At 36.6% G+C, this 18,335-nt stretch overlaps 1 protein-coding gene across 1 annotated transcript in view; it reads left to right on the top strand.

Moving 5' to 3' along the window:
* CERS3 (ceramide synthase 3) overlaps positions 1-18,335 on the top strand; it is a 734,999-nt gene that overhangs the window by 179,464 nt on the left and 537,200 nt on the right. Inside the window, exon 2 of the mRNA XM_044078405.1 lies at positions 18,070-18,164. The gene's annotated coding sequence lies outside the window, so the exon portion shown is untranslated. The remainder of the gene's footprint in view (positions 1-18,069; positions 18,165-18,335) is intronic.

Raw genomic sequence — 18,335 nt, 5'->3', positions numbered from 1 at the left:
TCTTCAAGAGGAATCTTGATGAGTGAATGGGAGATCGTAGGTTTACCCCGGGTATCACTTCTGTGTCACTGTTAGATAGAGGCACAGTATACTAACCTCGAAAAAGGGCATAGCAAAATAAATTTAAAATGGGTGGCGAAAGCCAAACACATTCTGGCTAGGCTTATAAATGCCCTAGGGCAGATTGCCTAGTATGAACCTATGAACCTATGAACCTATAAGCTAGCTTACAGTACTTGAGTATCAGTAGCCCTTACATAGACACTCATTCCACTTTCTTAACTTTGAATGCTTTGTAAATGATTAATGCAAGATTAAATATTGGTTGCATTCTTTTGCAAGTAAAGCTCTGATGCAATCTATGGATCAATCTTTTGCAACTAACATGACTGCTCTGCTCCATTTAGATGCTATGTAGTCAATATATAGTTCCTGATCATTAATGATTCTTTAAGGGCTTACTGAACAATGTAAAACTCTTCTGTCCGAGGCTTTTAGGTGTTGCCATCTTTTAAGTATTCTTGCTGCAGTGGCTTGCCACTCTTGGGCTATCCAGATAAGGATAGTAGAAGGGATGTTTAATAAAAATTTTTAAACCGTAACTTTATTTTTTGCCAAATAGTTGATTCTAGGTTTCTCTAATATTCTTCATGAAACCCTATGTGTTTTGAGGTTACCATGTATTACAGTGCTGTGTACTTCTGATACATCAAGACACATCATGGTGTTACCATAATAGGAGATAAGATCTGGAACATCTTGTAAGAGGCATGAAGGTTCCTGTACATTCACTGCCAGTTAAAAGTGTGCTGGATGGTTGTAGAAGTACAATCTTGACACTGCTGATATCCAAGTAGTCACTTTTTAATCAGTGTGTTGATCAGTTATTAATTCCTATATTTTCTACAATTTGGTAGATTTGTCTGATCTTGTAATATTGTTCTGTAATGTTGGAATACACATCAATTGGTTGACAGGTTTTCTTGTATCCTTTACCAGATCATTTAGAAGAAAATTTATTATTGCTGTCTATGAAACTGACTCTGTCTCATTTATGTATTCATATGGGTAAAATCTTAAAGTGAGTTGGGAGGGTGGCCTAATGGTTAAGGTGTTTGCCTTACAAACACAAGTTGCAGGGTTTGAGTCTCACAAGGAATAATTATCTAGGCTTACAATGGCTCGCAAGGGCAGTTAGCCTAGTACAAACCTATGAGAAACTTCAAATAGAAGAGGGGGGAGCAGTCCTTATTCAAAATATATCTGGTATGTCATTCCCTCCCAGACCATATGAAAAATGTAACATAAAAAGTCCTAGCGGGAAAACAGTAGCAGAGTTTACATGAATTTCAGTACCTTCACACCTTAAAATTGTTTCTTATTCACATACAGTCCATACACTGAAAATTATGTGGAAATGGTTTGAATGACAGTAATGAGAGCAGTCAGCTGGCTCTGCTGGATTTATTCCTATGAATATCTGCTATAAATTATAAAAATATATCAAGCTAACAAGCTTCATTCTGGAGTTCTAGGTTTGTTTCTCTATTGTAACCCGGAACATATCATTTAATCAGTTTTTTAGGGTTGCCACTGAAAAGAGAGAGTTGTGCTTAGTGGCCTTACCTACTTAAAAGAAAAAGTAATTATGATTTATGTTGTTAAACAACATGTATTTCTGAAGTGGGAAGGTCTTGATTACCTCCTGCAAATCTAAGTTTTGACTTTAGTATTCATGTATACCTCTGTACCATATGGTTTGACATATTGATGTCTGTTAACATAGAGTAAAATCACAATTTTGATGACTTAAATTGTGCTGCTGGTTTTAGAGAAAGCAAATATTTAATTCTTCCTAATTTTTTAAGGAGACTGGAAGTTGAATATAAAATAATTACCTTTGTATGAACCATTGATTATCCTCTTGAAGTGAACATTAATTTACTGCCTTGGTGATAGTGTAAATGTCTAATTGTCCTTTGTCAAATTTGTATAATGATATTGCAGAAAAAGTCTGATGAATCCTGGCACCAGAAAGACAGCTGATCATGACTTTCTCCTTGTTCAGCCTGGTGAGAGTGATGTCTGTGTGTCACACTATAGAGTCTCCTATGACTAAAATATTTGGAGTGGATGTGCATTGCCTTATGGGCTTTGATGGTGAAACACTTGTGCTTGTGCCATTATGTGTATTTTGTGTTTTGGGTGTTATAGCTGGTTTAGTATGTATGTGTTTTGGAGGTATCAGGTGTTTAGGTAGATTTTTTGTAAGTAAATAAGGGCTATATTAAATAATTGTTGGAAGTTTTTGATGCAGGACAGTGACGTTAAGAATTTAATTTCTCACTGTCCTTTTTTCTACACAGGGGTAAGAATCTAAAACAGTTCTTAACTTCAAGTGTTTTTATTTTCCCTAGTGATAGGGTGCATGTGAATCCCTCTTTGATGGGTACACACCCCTGTGGGAGTTGTAGTATATGTCCCTATATTGTTACAACTTTTGTTAAAATAAATGGTGTTCATTTTTTACCTACTGGTAGCTTTTCTTGTGACAGTGGAGGCATTATATATGCCTTAAGGTGCCCCTGTGACTTAGATTACATAGGGGAAAGTAAAAGAAAATTTAAAGTAAGATTGCAAGAACATATTAGGGACATAAAAAAGAACAAAGCTGAGAGTAATACAGGGGTGGCCCATGCTATTGGACTGCCGGACTGCAGCCCCCTCAACTAAAAATAAAAAAAATAAATAAATAGAAAAAAAAAATTAAAAATTTTGCGGACTTCGCGCATGCGCACTAGACAGTCTGGAGCATGCGCAGATGTCTCAGCAGCAGTCCTGACTGGGAACCATGGACAACGGAGCTTCCCAGAAGTCTATGCAGTTTTAAACTGCATAGACTATCCTGGGAACCCGCTGGGGAAATGTGTCGGGGTCGGACTGCAATGTCAGCAGTTAGGAATTTAGGATCTCGCAACGGGCAGGGTTTGGATTCGAGTTCATTGGCAGTGGACGTTTACTCTGTGTGTGTGTGTCTGTGTGAAAATGCCCCAGGTGCAATATACTGGTGGTTAGACTCATGGTGGTGTGGTAGGGAATACCTCAGGCTTGAACCCTGTACCTTGTATGCAGGTGTTAAAGACCTGAATTCCCTACCCACCACCATTTGTAAAAAAATTGCAGATTTTTGCCTCATATTTGATCTGATCTATTCCTCATAATATCTGTGATTTGTAAATATCGCAACACTTGATATTTAATGGTGCAGTGGTAGTATTGTTGCCTCACAGCTGCAGGTTTTTGGGTTTGATTCTTGGCTGGGGTGCCTTCTTTGTGGGGGGGGTCTGTATCTTCTCCCTGTGTTTGTGTGGGTTTGCTTTTGTGTCCTCCCATGTTACAAAGACATGTCTGCATTATTTCTTCCTGGGCCTCTGCTGAAAATTGTTTTTTTTGTTCCAAGTTAGACTGTCCTGATTAACAAATGTTAAATAAAATTGACAGGCATTTGAATTTCAGACTTCAGGTTTCTGAATGTTTACTTTCTTGCATATTTGATGATGCAGTGGCAGTTTTGTTGCCTTACAGCTATAGGTTTTCTGGTTTGATTCTTGGCTGGGGTGCCTTCTGTGTGGAGTCTGCATCTTATCCCTGTGTTTGTGTGGATTTGCTCTGGTGTCCTGCCATTTTACAAAGACATGCGTCTACAGTATTTCTCCCTGGGCCTCTGCTGAAAATAGTTTTTGTTCCGTCAGAAGTAAAATTGACAGGCATTTGAATTTCAGACTTCATATTCTTCAGAAAATACATAGTAAAACAACTTTTTATTCTAGCAATAAATATATAGTAATACAACCTTTTATTATAGCAATTTTTTAAGTTTATAAGATGACTATTTGAAATTTGTCCTCATTTTTGGGACTGTAATACCCTGTTATTGGCTTTGTCCAGGTTTTTTGTGCTAAGGTTGACAGCTATGGCAAGAACTGAATTCACTGAATATGTTTGAGGGCTGTATTCCCTCATTACTGGGTTTGTCCAGGTGTTCTGTGCTAAGAGGTTGACAGCTATGGTGAGAACTGAATTCATTAAATGATAGCCATTTAAGTTTCGGTCTTCCTCTCTTTCACAAAGCAGCCAATTTGGCGTAGTGGTATGTTGCTCTTGACTGTTTTGCACTGGGACCTTGGCAGTAAAATGTACGGTGGTAACACAGCATTTTTCTTTCACAAAGCAGGTGATTTGGCATAGTGGTATGTTGTTCTGACTCTTTTGCACGGGGACCTTGGCAGTAAAATGTATGGTGGTAACACAGCATTTTATTCTAGCAGCTTTCCAAGATTGTACAAGCAATGTTTAATGTGTCCCTGGTTTTTGCCCTTTTGACCCACCCCAATAAATTTGGCTTTTTCCAGAGTTTTTGTGCTGCGAAATTGAGATGCAGTTGAGTATTGAGTAGATTTTACAAGGAGCTGAGAGCTGCAGGGGAACAGAAGTTTAGTGCTGATTATGCTAGGTCAGCTCACATTGCTAATAGCACAACAGGTTGTGTACTTGCTTTTGATGCAGAAGGTTGTTGGTTCTACTCCTATAAGGGGTGAATGCTGCCGTACTGAAAGTTAAGATACTAACTAGGAGCCTCTTATCAGTTTGCCATCCATTTCCTATTGCAATATTACTAGCTTATTTTTAATGTAATTTAGGCAATTTATTCCTCAGGGGCATCAGACACTTTATTTTTCGATGAAACCATGAAATATAAAGGTGATTGCTAGCAGCAACTTCTTCATTACAGATTTATTTAACGTGGAATTATTTAGATGACTTTTTTACTACTTCAGAGATTGTGCATATTTACTGATAATGGTGGACTGTAGAATTGTGCATATTTACTGATAATAGTCGACTGTAGAAGTTTGAGTAGACTTTTATGATAGAAATGTTCTGAATTGGGCAGTTTTGCTTCATTGTTTACTGGAAAAATGTTCAAAGCAATAGGAAGGTGTATCAAAGAGCACATGTATGTTTCATATGCAAGGGGCCTATGATTTGAAAACAGCCCAGAATTAATTTTTATCTGCCACGGGTAAAATGTATTTTCTTTGAATGTGGGTTTTAATGTTGTTTCAATGAATATGAGTTTCAAGGGCAGAGAAGTTTTAATGCCAAGTTTGTTTAGCAGATGTCTTAGTGTTTGTGCTGTAAAATGCAAAATAAAACTTTCAAATGAAGTTCAAATCATCATAGAAGTAAATCAGTATGCACATTAGTGTTTATGGTAAATGGAGTGAAATAGCAAAGTAATGGATCATTGGAATGGCTGCAGGGGGAGGCTCCATTCGACCATGGTTTTGTGAGGGGGAAAGGCGGCAAACTTAGGCAGCCCCAGCTGAACTATACCTCCCAACTGTCCAGATTTTCAAAGAATGAATAGATTTTTTGCTTCTTATTTTTGGTTTGTTCCTCATAAAATTTGTGGTTTTCTGCAATCATTTAGGAATTAAGTCACTAAATAATGACACACTAGTTTCAGACTTCATAACCTTCAGAAAAATGCATGCTAAAGTAAGACCTGTTCTATCAACGGTCCCAGTTTATACAAGAGCAATTTTTAGTACTGTTTATATGTTTCCCCAATATATTTGGCTTTGTCCAGATTTATTGCATTAACAGGTTGAGAGGTACATGCAAATAAATTGCTTTATAGAATTAGGCATAGCCAAACCTCTCAACTGTCCCTGATTTTGGCCCAAAATGTTGCTCTTCCCCCTAATGATCCCTCCGCAAAATAGCAATTTTGGAAGAAAACATGGAGAGTTTATAATTAAGAAATAACTGTAATAATCAGATTACTTTTATTTCAGAAATGCATGTAGATTATTTTATTTTGTCAGCTGCTCAAGTTAGCAGTACTAATATTAAACTGTCCCTTCTTTGACAGGTTCCCAGCTGTATTGTGTTGCTATTTTTATATTTTTACATCACATTTTTGGTCCATTTTTCATAAAATTGTGTTTTATTTGGCAAATTAGTGACAAATAATTAAAGACTGAAGTTAGAAAATAATGACAGACATTTGAGTTTCAGATTTCATACCATTCAGAAAATTCATACTAATGCAAGACCTCTATTAGCTTTCTAAGTTTATAAGAGCAATATTTTAAAAATTGTCCTTATTTTTGGGCCTTTGTCCCATTTCTTTGTATGGCTTTGTCCAGGTTTCTTGCTCTGAGGTTGAGAGGTATGACAAATGTGTCAGGGCCATCACAAGTCAGCCAGAGACATTTCAAACTGTGACATACTTGTTGCACCCCACTCCCCCATGTAGTGACTCTGGATGTGTCGAAACAAGGCAAGGAGTAGTTATGCAGTGTGAATGTGCAGAGAATCCCACCCATCCAAGGTAGACACAAGTACTAGAGTGGCTTTTCATCTGTCCCTGATTTTTACAGAATGGTCTGGTTTCTGTCATATTTTTTGTACTGTTGATTTATGCTTATTACTCAAAGTGCCTGTTGCTCTGTGTTTAAGTAGCAACACTTTAATGACCATCAGGTAAGCTTGGCTGAGATTGCAAGACGCAAGTAAGCTTTAATAAGCATATTGTTAAAGAATTGCCAACACTGAAAGCCTTTCTGTTGCCATGTAGAGAATACTTAACTAGATAATGTATAAGCCTTGGGTATTGAAATGCATATGCCAGTATTTGTAATAAAGGACAGAATTACATTATTTTAAGAGTCTCATTACACTTGGAGACTTCCAGTCATCTCTGCAGGCTTTACCCGTAAACCGAATGCCAATCGTGTGGTCCATAACCTGTACAGTAATCCTTTTAAGCAATGTATCTTGAGCTTATTTCTTGTTTGCTTTTCATTTTTTACTTTGACCATGTTTTCCCCATGAAACAAGTAGATGTCAGGCAGCAGGTCTTTTTTTTGGATAAGGAACATTTTTACAAGTGGGGCATCAGAGATTTCTACTTTCAGCATGTTATTTGTTACTTTAATAAAGCTGAATATAAATTATAATTAGAACTGCAGTGCAAGAAGTGGTTTGAGTTGAGTGCTGCTTGTTTTTCTTATACTTGATTTTGACTGGCATTCCATTAATGTATTTAAAAAAAGTAATTTATTTTTTCATGCCTCACAACCTTTTTTGTTTCCATCTAGATATTAAGCTGTCATGCAGCCAATGCATTGAAATATTTTTATTCTTCTACACTTCATTTTGTCTTGATTAGACTCTTATAATGACGGTTTGGCACCCAGGGCAGTATATTTAGTTTTTGTGGTTTGCTACTACAGGTGTGTATGTGTGTGGTAGGGAATACCTCAGGCTTGAACCCTGTACCTTGCATGCAAGTGTTAAAGACCTGAATTCCCTACCCACCACCATTTGTAAAAATAAATTGCAGATTTTTGCCTCATATTTGATCTGATCTGTTCCCTCATAATATCTGTGGTTTGTAAATGGTGCAATGCTTGATATTTGATGGTGCAGTGGTAGCATTGTTGCCTCACAGCTGCAGGTTCTCAGGTTTGATTCTTGGCTGCGTTGCCTTCTTTGTGGGGTCTGCATCTTCTCCCTGTGTTTGTGTGGGTTTGCTTTTGTGTCCTTCCATGTTACAAAGACATGTCTGCATTATTTCTTCCTGGGCCTCTGCTGAAAATTTTTTTTTGTTCCACGTCAGACTGTCCTGATTAACAAATGTTAAATAAAATTGACAGGCATTTGAATTTCAGACCTCAGGTTTCTAAATGTTTAATTTCTTGTATGTTTTGATGGTGCAGTGGTAGTATTGTTGTCTCACAGCTCTAGGTTTTCTGGTTTTATTCTTGGCTGGGGTGCCTTCTGTGTGGAGTCTGCATCTCCTTCCTGTGTTTGTGTGGATTTGCTCTGGTGCCCTGTCATTTTGCAAAGACGTGTCTGCAGTATTTCTCCCTGTGTCTGCTGAAAATTGTTTTTGTTCTGTCAGCAGTAAAATTGACAGGCATTTGAATTTCATACTTCATGTTCTTCAGAAAATACATAGTAACACAACCGTAACACAACCTTTTATTCTAGCAATTTTCTAAGTTTATAAGATGAATATTTGAAATTTGTCCCTATTTTTGGGACTGTATTCCCCCATTATTGGCTTCATCCAGGTTTTTTGTGCTAAGGTTGACAGCTATGGCAAGAACTGAATTCACTGAATATGTTTGAGGGCTGTATTCCCTCATTACTGGGTTTGTCCAGGTGTTTTGTACTAAGAGGTTGACAGCTATGGTGAGAACTGAATTCACTAAATGATAGCCATTTAAGTTTAAGTCTTCCTCTCTTTTACAAAGCAGCTGATTTGGCGTAGTGGTATGTTGCTCTGACTGTTTTGCACAGGGACCTTGGCAGTAAAATGTATGGTGGTAACACAGCATTTCTCTTTCACAAAGCAGCTGATTTGGCTTAGTGGTATGTTGCTCTTACTGTTTTGCACAGGGACCTTGGCAGTAAAATGTATGTTGGTAGCACATCAGTTTATTCTAGCAACTTTCCAAGATTATACAAGCAATGTTTAATGTGTTCCTGGTTTCTGGGCTTTTGACCCCCCCCCAATACATTTTGGCTTTTTCCAGTTTTCTTGTGCTGCGCAGTTGAGATGCAGTTGAGTATTGAGTAGATTTTACAAGGAGCTGAGAGCTGCAGGGGAACAGAAGTTTAGTGTTGCTTAAGTGAAGCTGGTTTGCCTTGTTAATAGCACAACAGGTTGTGTACTTGCTTTTGATGCAGAAGGCTGTGGGTTCTACTCCCACAAGGGGTGGATGCTGCCGTACTGAGAATGTTCTCCTTGGTGAAGATACTAACTATGAGTCTGTTATCAGTTTGCCATCCATTTCCTCTTGCAATATTACTAGCTTATCATTTTTTAATGTAATATAGGCAATTTATTCCTGAGGGGCAACAGACACTTTATTTTTCGATGAAACCATGAAATATAAAGGTGTTTGCTAGCAGCAACCTCTTCATTAGTTACAGATTTCTTTAATGTGGAATTATTTAGATGACTTTTACTTCTTCAGAGATTGTGCATATTTACTGATAATGGACTGTAGAATTGTGCATATTTATTACTGATAATGGACTGTAGAATTGTGCATATTTACTGATAATGGCGGACTGTAGAATTGTGCATATTTACTGATAATGGTAGACTGTAGAATTGTGCATATTTACTAATAATGGTGGACTGTGGAAGTCTGAGTAGACTTTTATGATAAATGTTCTGAACTGGGCAGTTTTGCCATTATGGGTGCATACGTTTTGTTTCATTGCTTACTGGACAAATGTTCAAAACAAATTTAAAACGCCCTCTAACAACTGTACTGTATTGTACAAGAAATATAATTTAGTACAATGAGGAAGGTGTATCGAAGAGCACATGTATGTTTCATATGCAAGGGGCCTATGATTTGAAAACAGCCCAAAATTAATCTTTATGTGCCACTGGCAAAATGTATTTTCTTTGAATGTGGGTTTCAATGCTGTTTCAATGAATGTGAGTTTCAAGGGCAGAGAAGTTTTAATGCTAAGTTTTCATTGTGAGACTGCATTGCTTTGTTTAGCAGATGGCTTAGTGTTTGTGCTGTAAAATACAAACTAAAACTTTCAAATGAAGTCCAACTCATCATAGAAGTAAAGCAGTATGCACATTAGTGTTTATGGTAAATGGAGTGAAATAGCCAAGTAATGGTTCATTGGAATGGCTGCAGAAGCCTCATTCAACCATGATTTTGTCGGGGGGAAGGGCAGCAAACCCAGACAGGCCCAGCTGAACTATAACTCCCAACTGTCCAGATTTTCAAAGAATGAATAGGTTTTTGCTTCTTATTTTTGGTTTGTTCTTCATAAAATTTGTAGTTTTCTGGCAAATCATTTAGGAATTAAGTCACTAAATAATGATACACTGAGTTTCAGACTTCATAACCTTCAGAAAAATGCATGCTAAAGTAAGAGCTGTTCTATCAACTGTCTCAATTTATACAAGAGCAATTTTTAGTACTGTTTATATGTTCCCCCAATATATTTGGCCTTGTTCAGATTTACTGCATTAACAGGTTGAGAGGTACATGCAAATAAATTGCTTTATAGAATTAGGCATAGCCAACCTCTCAACTGTCCCCGATTTTGGCTCAAAATGTTGCTTTTCCCCCTAATAATCCTTCCGCAAAATAGCAATTTTGGAAGAAAACATGGAGAGTTTACAATTAAGAAATAACTGTAATAATCAAAGTTATAGATTACTTGAAATGCATGTAGATTCTTTTATTTTGTCAGCTGCTCAAGTTAGCAGTACTAATAATAAAGTGACCCTTCTTTGACAGGTTCCCAGCTGTATTGTGTGGCTATTTTATATTTTTGCATCACATTTTTGGTCCATTTTTCATAAAATTGTGTTTTTTGGCAAATTAGTGACAAATCACTAAAGACTGAAGTTAGAAAATAATGACAGACAATTCAGAAAATTCATACTAATGAAAGACCTATTCTATTATCTTTCTAAGTTTATTAGAGCAATATTTTAAAAAATGTCCTTATTTTTGGGCCTTTGTCCCACTTCTGTGTATGGCTTTGTCCAGATTTCTTGCTCTGAGGTTGCAGAGGTATGACAAATGTGTCAGGGCTATCACAGTCAGCCAGAGACATTCCAAATTGTGACATACTTGTTGCACCCCACTCCCCCACATAGTGACTCTGGATGTGTCCAAGCAAGACAAGGAGTAGTTATGCAGTGTAAATGTGCAGTGTGTCCCCCCATCCAAGGTAGACACAAGTACTACAGTGGCTTTTCATCTGTCCTTGATTTTGCAGAACGGTCTGGTTTCTGTCATATTTTTGTACTGTTGATTTATGCTTATTACTCAGATTTATGCTTATTACTCAGAAAGTGCCTGTTGCTCTGTGTTTAAGTAGCAGTGCTTTAATGACCATAAGGTAAGCTTGTCTGAGACGTAAGATGCAAGTAAGCTTTAATAAGCATACTGTTAAAGAACTGCCAACATTGAAAGCCTTTCTGTTGTTGCCATGCAGAGAATACTTGACTAGATAATGTATAAGCCTTGGGTATTAAAGGACAGGATTCCATTATTTTAAAAAGCTCATTACACTTGTTGGAGACTTCCAGTCATCTCTACAGACTTTACCTATAAACTAAACAGAATGCCAATCATGTGTGGTCCATAACCTGTGCAGTAATCCTTTAAGCAATGTATCTTGAGCTTGTTTCTTGTTTGCTTTTCATTTTTTACTTTGATAATGTTTTCTCCATGAAACAAGTAGATAGTTGTCAGGCAGCAGGTCTTTTTTGGATAAGAAACATTTTTACAAGTGGGGGCATCACAGAGATTTCTACTTTCAGCATGTTACTTGGTACTTTAATAAAGCTGAATATAAATTATAATTAGAACTGCAGTGCAAGGAGAAGTGGTTTGAGTTGAGTGCTTCTGGTTTTCCTTATACTTGATTTTGACTGGCATTCCAGTAATGTATTTAAAAAGTAATTTATTTTTTCATGCCTCACAACCTTTTGTTTCCATCTAGATATTAAGTAAGCTATCATGCAGCCAATGCATTGAAATATTTTTATTCTTCTAGACTTATTTTTGTCTTGACTGGACTCTCATAATGATGGTTTGCCACCCAGGGCAGCGTATTTAATTAAAGTTAGTTTTTGTGGTTTTAACTCCTCCCCTTTCTAGTTGACCACACCCCATTCCCCTTGACCCCACCTATTCAGCAGTCTCCTGCAGCCCCCCCTTTGATATGAAATCACCAGCCGCCACTGGAGTAATATTGCCATGCATTTTAAAGACAGACACAATGTTGACTATTCCTTGCTGCAGGGTTGTGTTTTGGAACAAATTTCCATGCAGGCTGGTGAAATGTGTAATATTAAAGATAAACTGTTTTATAAAGAATCTACATTTTAAAGTTTGATACAGTGTTAACTGTGGGTTTGAATTTAGAAATTAATTGGAAGCAATTGTGTCATTAATTAATTGAATAATTGTTGTTAATGAATGAATTATATATAAGTTGTGTAACATTTGTTAATTTTGTATTACTCCTGGAAGGCTGCGAGCCGGGGCGCCAGAGTAGTTTTAAGTGCTGTTTTATATTAAATTTCTTCGTTTTTTACTGTGGCCGGTTGTGGATTGTTTTTTTTTTCTCTTGGAGTTGTTTTGCTAGATTTTTTGGGGCGTACCTCTGCATATGTCGGTCTATGTATATGCTGTGTGTCATGAGTAGGAGTCATGGTAGGTGGGCTGACATCCCACTCTGTATTGCTGTCTGTTGCACGAGAGAGCTATGATTCCAGTTTCATAATGTAGGTGCATCTCTCACAAATGGTACTTTGCTTTACTGCAGCTGCTGACACTGTATGTGTGGCATTATGACTTGCACAACTTAAATATTAGGGAAATTGTTAATGTGTTGGATGTGTTAAGAATTTTTTAAGTATGTGTTTTTGAGTACAAAAAAATTCTGTCTTCATGGGACTTAAAAATTGCATGAGTTTCATTGCATAGCTGACAAAAAATGCTACTGATAATTTTGGAAGGTTTTTAGCATCACTGATCCTTCACTGTAATACCATGACTATTAATATCATTTGTAGAATGTAATATATTTTTATCTCCTGCTTGGAATGCTTTGCATTTCAATGGGAGATACACCCTTGTACAACACTAACCTCCCTCTCTCCCTCCTTCTGAGAGATACACTTCTGCATTAAATTACCTGTTGATCCATGATGATCTCTAATATACTTTTAGTAATATTTTTAGCAAATTTGCCAGATTGTACTATTGTTTACAAAGAATGACCTCCTAGTTGATTATTTGTTTTAGATCTCAGTCAGCTGACTGCAGAATGTCTCCAGTTTTGATTGGTGCTTGGGCATGAGTGTTGTTTTATTCAATTGGTTGGACATTAGGCAACGAGTTTCTGACACTGTAGCTATCTGCTCAATCACAGTACAGGCATTTTTGGATATTGATAGGCTAGATAATTTTTTTTGTATGTGTATGATTGGATATTTTTATTAGGTTATATCTGGTTGGTTAGATGGTGTGGTAGGCTCAGTAAATATTCAGAGTTAATTTATTCATAATCTTTTGAGGATTATTGGATGTTCTTAATTGTTTCAAGTATTTATTAAGACTGTGCTTTTATTGTGTTTTTAAATGGTCTGAATAAATGACAGTATGTTGCGAAAGTGCTTACCATTTTTATACTGTTTCTTGTTTTTTAATAAAAGTCATCCATTTCCTCACAACAGTGGTGGTGGATGTTATTTGAGTTTATACTAGTTGTACACCAATGGGTTGCTGTTGGAATAGTTCTTCTTATTGGTTATTGTTGTCTATTCTACCACATGTATCTTAGTTGTCATAATTTCTTCTACATTACTGGGAAGGCAACAGCTTGAGAGTCATATTTCCTACCCTCACTTATGTAGTTATTAAAGGCTTATCTGTTATACTTCATTTTTGTTGTTTTTTTTTTTTCTTTGTATACTTGTTGGTTATTATGGTTAATGTTTAAAATATTTATTTATTTATTGCATTTGTTGACTAGGAAAGTCCAACTGGGCACTGCAGGTCCAGGTAGAAAAGTTCCAAATGATGTTCTTCTTTCGGCTTTTTCCCGGTTAGGGGTCGCCACAGCAGAACTCCGGTCCGCTAATGATTGGCAGTAGATTTTTTACGGGTGTCAGCTCGTTGCCCAACCTTCAGTGAAGGCACGCCCATTCTACGCATGTCTTTCGAATGCCACTTGACCGCAGGGAGGACATGCAGACTTCACACAGAAGGCGCTCCAGCCGAGAATCGAATGGGAGAACCTCTTGCTGAGAGGCAACAACACCACCGCTGCACCACCGCGGCTCATAAAAGCTCCAAATGATATATATTAAATAAAGATATATACATAGTGTAGAAAAAACAGCATTTTACAAGTGCATGCAAACTCTTGTGAAAAGTGCAGAAAAATAATATTTCACAAGTGTATGCCTAGTCTAGTGAATAAAGACAGTTTGTAAAAGTTTATACATAATTAGAAAGATCATTCAATAGTACTTTGAAGGTCTGAATAGCAATAAAGTCATTGCAGATAGTACAGTAAGGCACAGATACAGATTATTATTTTGAGCAAAGGAAGATGGTAAGCATAATTCAATACACAGTAGTATTAAATACTTCAGTAAGCGGTTTCATAATAAAAAAATAAAACAGACAGAAAGTTAGAGAAACACAGCATCCTTTTGTGCTGTAGTTTTTTTTTTTTTGCTAGTCAGCAGCTGGTGTAAGAAGGAGGAGATAAAGGGGTAAATACATTTTTTAGGTGAAAGTAAGAAGGCTGAAGTGAGGGGCAAAGTGAAGAGTAATAGTCAGTTATGGCAAGTGGGTGAGAGTATAGAGATGAAAGGTTATGTAAAACAGACGAGAAAGAAGTAGATGAAGGGTAGAAAGAAGTGTGAAATTACGATTTAGTCTCGGGGTACTTATCCAGGGTTAGTGTAGGGGCAAAGCCAGAGATTCTGCAGCTGTGACTTTACCTTCAGTCTAAATTTTTGATATGATGTTTTATTTTTAGTGAGAGAGAAACATAGTATATTCCATGCTTTGGTTACATAGTTTGTGAATAGACTGCGACCAGCTGTAATATTTTAATTATGTGGAGGAGCAACATTTTGTTAATTTCTAATTTTTCCACCTTTCCATTTTTTATAAGCCTATTGGAAACAGATGTTTGTTCTATATTAATATTATTTTATAAAAATTCATTTTTCTATTTGGCAACTGATATTTCTTTCCCAACATAACATTTTTTTTAATTTGAGCACTTTTATAAAAACACCCACATTTTTTGTGAGCATTTTTGTATATGCTTATAGTTAGACATAGTATCCCAAGAAATCAGATTGTCATATTGTTAGTACTATTTCTGTATATCACCACCATATTTTGGCAAAGTAAATTTTAATGAAGTCATATAATCATCCTGGAAATATGAACAGCTTCCTTATTTGAAGGTTAAAACATTATCAAAAGGTTTTCCCACTGCCAGAAATAAACAGTCATCACTGACATTTTGAACACAGTCTGATGCTCTGATCTAAAAAGTGTATGTATATAAGGAGAATGGAATAATCAAAGAACCAATAAATGTCTTGCTATATTTAGTGTTTTTTCAGCTTAATTATTAGGACCTAGGTTTGCTCATAGTACATGCAGAAACATTTGTGATGGAGGTTTTATTCTGCACAGTGCTCCTTAAGTAAGGAGATGCACTGCTGCAGTGTTTAAAGCCTTATTGCTACTTGCAGATAGTTCACATGTCATACACAGCTAACGAGACACCTGACCGGCTAATTAAGATTATGTATTTATCATCAACCATATCATACACAGAAAAATATAATATCACACCAAGTATTATGAACAGACGTCATTATCATCATCAGTCACTCCCTTTTCCCACTTTTCTATAGAGTAAGGTACTCGTGTTAACTGTCTTTACCTATCTGAATTCAAAGCCACTCTTCTACATTTTTAAACAGTCATGCAAAGTTGTCACAAGTCTTTTCTCAAGCAATCTGTCCATCCCTTTTCTATACATCCTTAACTCCTCTTGATTTCTTCGTGTCTCCTAAATCTGCTTATTGTCTTCTGCTTTCCTGCGCATGTCGCCAAACTGTAATATGTTCTTCTTGACTTTCTCAGTAACTGAGGCTACCCTGACTTCTGCTCTTATGTCTTCATTTCTTCCTGTCATCCATCTCAAGCACTTCTTGTCTACTAACTCAAACTTCCTCAGATGTTCTTTCTTTTAGCACTGATCGCACCTCTGTTTTGTACACCTTACTTTTTAGCTTTGTTGGCATTCTTACATTGCATAATACCCTTGACACTTTGTCCCATTTGGTGATAGCACCACTAATTCTGACTTTGGCCTCCTCATTAAGACTTATCTTCAACTACACTTGATTCCCTCTTCTATTGCCATGACCACTGTCTTGTCTGTACTTGGTTTCATCCCATGTGCCTTCAGTTCTGCATTCCAGTCCTCTATCATTTGCTGAAGTTGCTGTTCTGACTGTCCTCTTAGTGCATTATCAACTGCATACAGCACCAAATGATTTAGAAAAATCAGTGCATACCAAGATTGTATATTCCCATTCCGAAGGAGGGATGGGCCTCCTTGAAATTGATTACATGTACAGATCTGAAATCGTGGGATTCCACACATATCTGCTGACCTCACAAGACCAAAATGTAGTGACCATTTTGAAACATGAGGAGAATAAATCAAAGATGACTTCTCTGCTTAATCTAACAGAAGCATATCGGGATCAAGCAGGAATGGAAATCGAACCAGAAGTAGGTAAAAATCAGGCAGCAACTGAATGTGCCAAAAAACAAAAGAAAGAATACAAGGTGAAGGACCAGATGAGAAGACATGAAATGTAGAAAATGCATAAATATAGTTGCAAGTATAGAAAACTTCTGGAAGAACCTCATGTTGATCAGTTACAAATGCAGGAATGGTTAAGGAAAAGCAAATTCAAACCATGAGGTGAAAGGTTAATATTGGTAGCCCAAGTTAGTGGGCTGCATACATGCTGATTTACAATGTCCAATGAACATGTGGGAGCAACAGACAAATGTAGGTTTTGTAAAACTGAATCAGAAACAGTCCCACACCTCATTGCTGGTTGTGACATACTAATGGCAGAAGGACTGTATACTGAAAGGCGTAATAATATGGCAAAATTGTTGCACTGGGGATCGTGCAAACATTATGGTATCGAAGTGGCTGAAAAACACTGGAAACATGAGCCACAAAGCATCATAGAAAATGATGAACTTTACATCACATGGGATCATCCATTACCAACAGTTCAAATGCTAGATGCTAGAAAACCAGATATAGTGGTCCATGAAAAGAAGACAAAAGTAGCATTGATCATTGAAATTGCCACACCCAGGGACTACAGTGTCTTGTGTACAGAGAGACACAGTCATAAAATATCAGGATTTGCAGGCAGAAACGAGAGCTATGTGGAAGAAAGATACCCAGACAGTTCCAATAGTAGTAGGAGCAATGGGTCTTATAAAAAAGAATCTACAATCATATTTAGATATGATACCAATACTTGTAACTTCATACCAATTGCAGAAGGAGTTATTACTGGACACATTGCAGGTCCTGAGAAAAGCACTTCTGGCTGACATCAAAGAATGAAACAATACTAATTTCATGAACTTTAATCGTACTTTGACCTAGGAATGGGGTCCATTCCCATCATGATATTAGAAACCCAAAAGATTTGGAGAAATTAAAACAAACAGCATTGACTGTATAATAATCCCACTTCTGTAGGTACCACTATAAAGCTAACATATTGAAATAAATTCATTACTTAAGCTGTGAGCTGTACTGGCTCAGGTATATATTTTTTCATGTTTCCTCACAAAATAATTATAAACTCACATTAGCATATCTGAATGTAATGCATTAAATTATACAATCTGGCACATTGTTTATTTTATATTGTATCTAGCAATGTGTCTTGCCTGAGCAGTTGCCTCCAACTCTCAACGTTTACAGCCTTTCTTTTTCCAAACTTAGCACGTTGCTTTTGGTTCTTCAATGACTCCTTTCTTGTGATGGATTTGATGAGGAAGACAGTGCATTACTGATGTATATGCTTGGCATTGCTGGTGGTTATTGCTTATGCTGGATCAGCTGCATCTTCTCTCTGCTTTGTTCTGTTTTATTGAGTTGCCATTGTAGCAAGTGAGTTAGTGAAACATAACATAATAATGTATAGTATCACCGCAGTGCACCTCTCTACACACTAAGACAATGTCCCAACATGGCTGTTACTTTAGAAACCTTGTTGTTCATCTTAAAAGGTAAACTTACTCTTATAGGAGGTATCAGTTTCTTCACACAGAGAACTAAGAATGCATTTTCTTTATGAATGAAAAAAAAACTCATTATCATTTCTCTGTTTCTCTTCCACAGTGTAAAGATATAACAAATGAGGATGAAAGGTTCTACTTAAAATATACCTAACAGGACAAAAAGGAGACTACAATCAGTTGAGCTCATCTTCAAAGGTAAATGCATGCAATTTGTAATTTAAATCTGTATGGTTACATGATTTGTTTTACTTCTTCAGGAGACAAAATACCAACGTAGTAAATGTTATTTTTTTTCTAGATTATGATTTTTTGCTGAAGAAAATAATCTTATTTTTCTGACTCAAAATGTACAAAAAATGAAAATAT

Source organism: Protopterus annectens, chromosome 7.part0 (assembly GCF_019279795.1).
Source record: "Protopterus annectens isolate FY-2018-M chromosome 7.part0, PAN1.0, whole genome shotgun sequence".
Lineage (NCBI taxonomy): Eukaryota > Metazoa > Chordata > Ceratodontiformes > Protopteridae > Protopterus > Protopterus annectens.
Note: the sequence above shows the minus strand (reverse complement) of the source record. Positions and strands in the feature narration are given on the sequence as shown.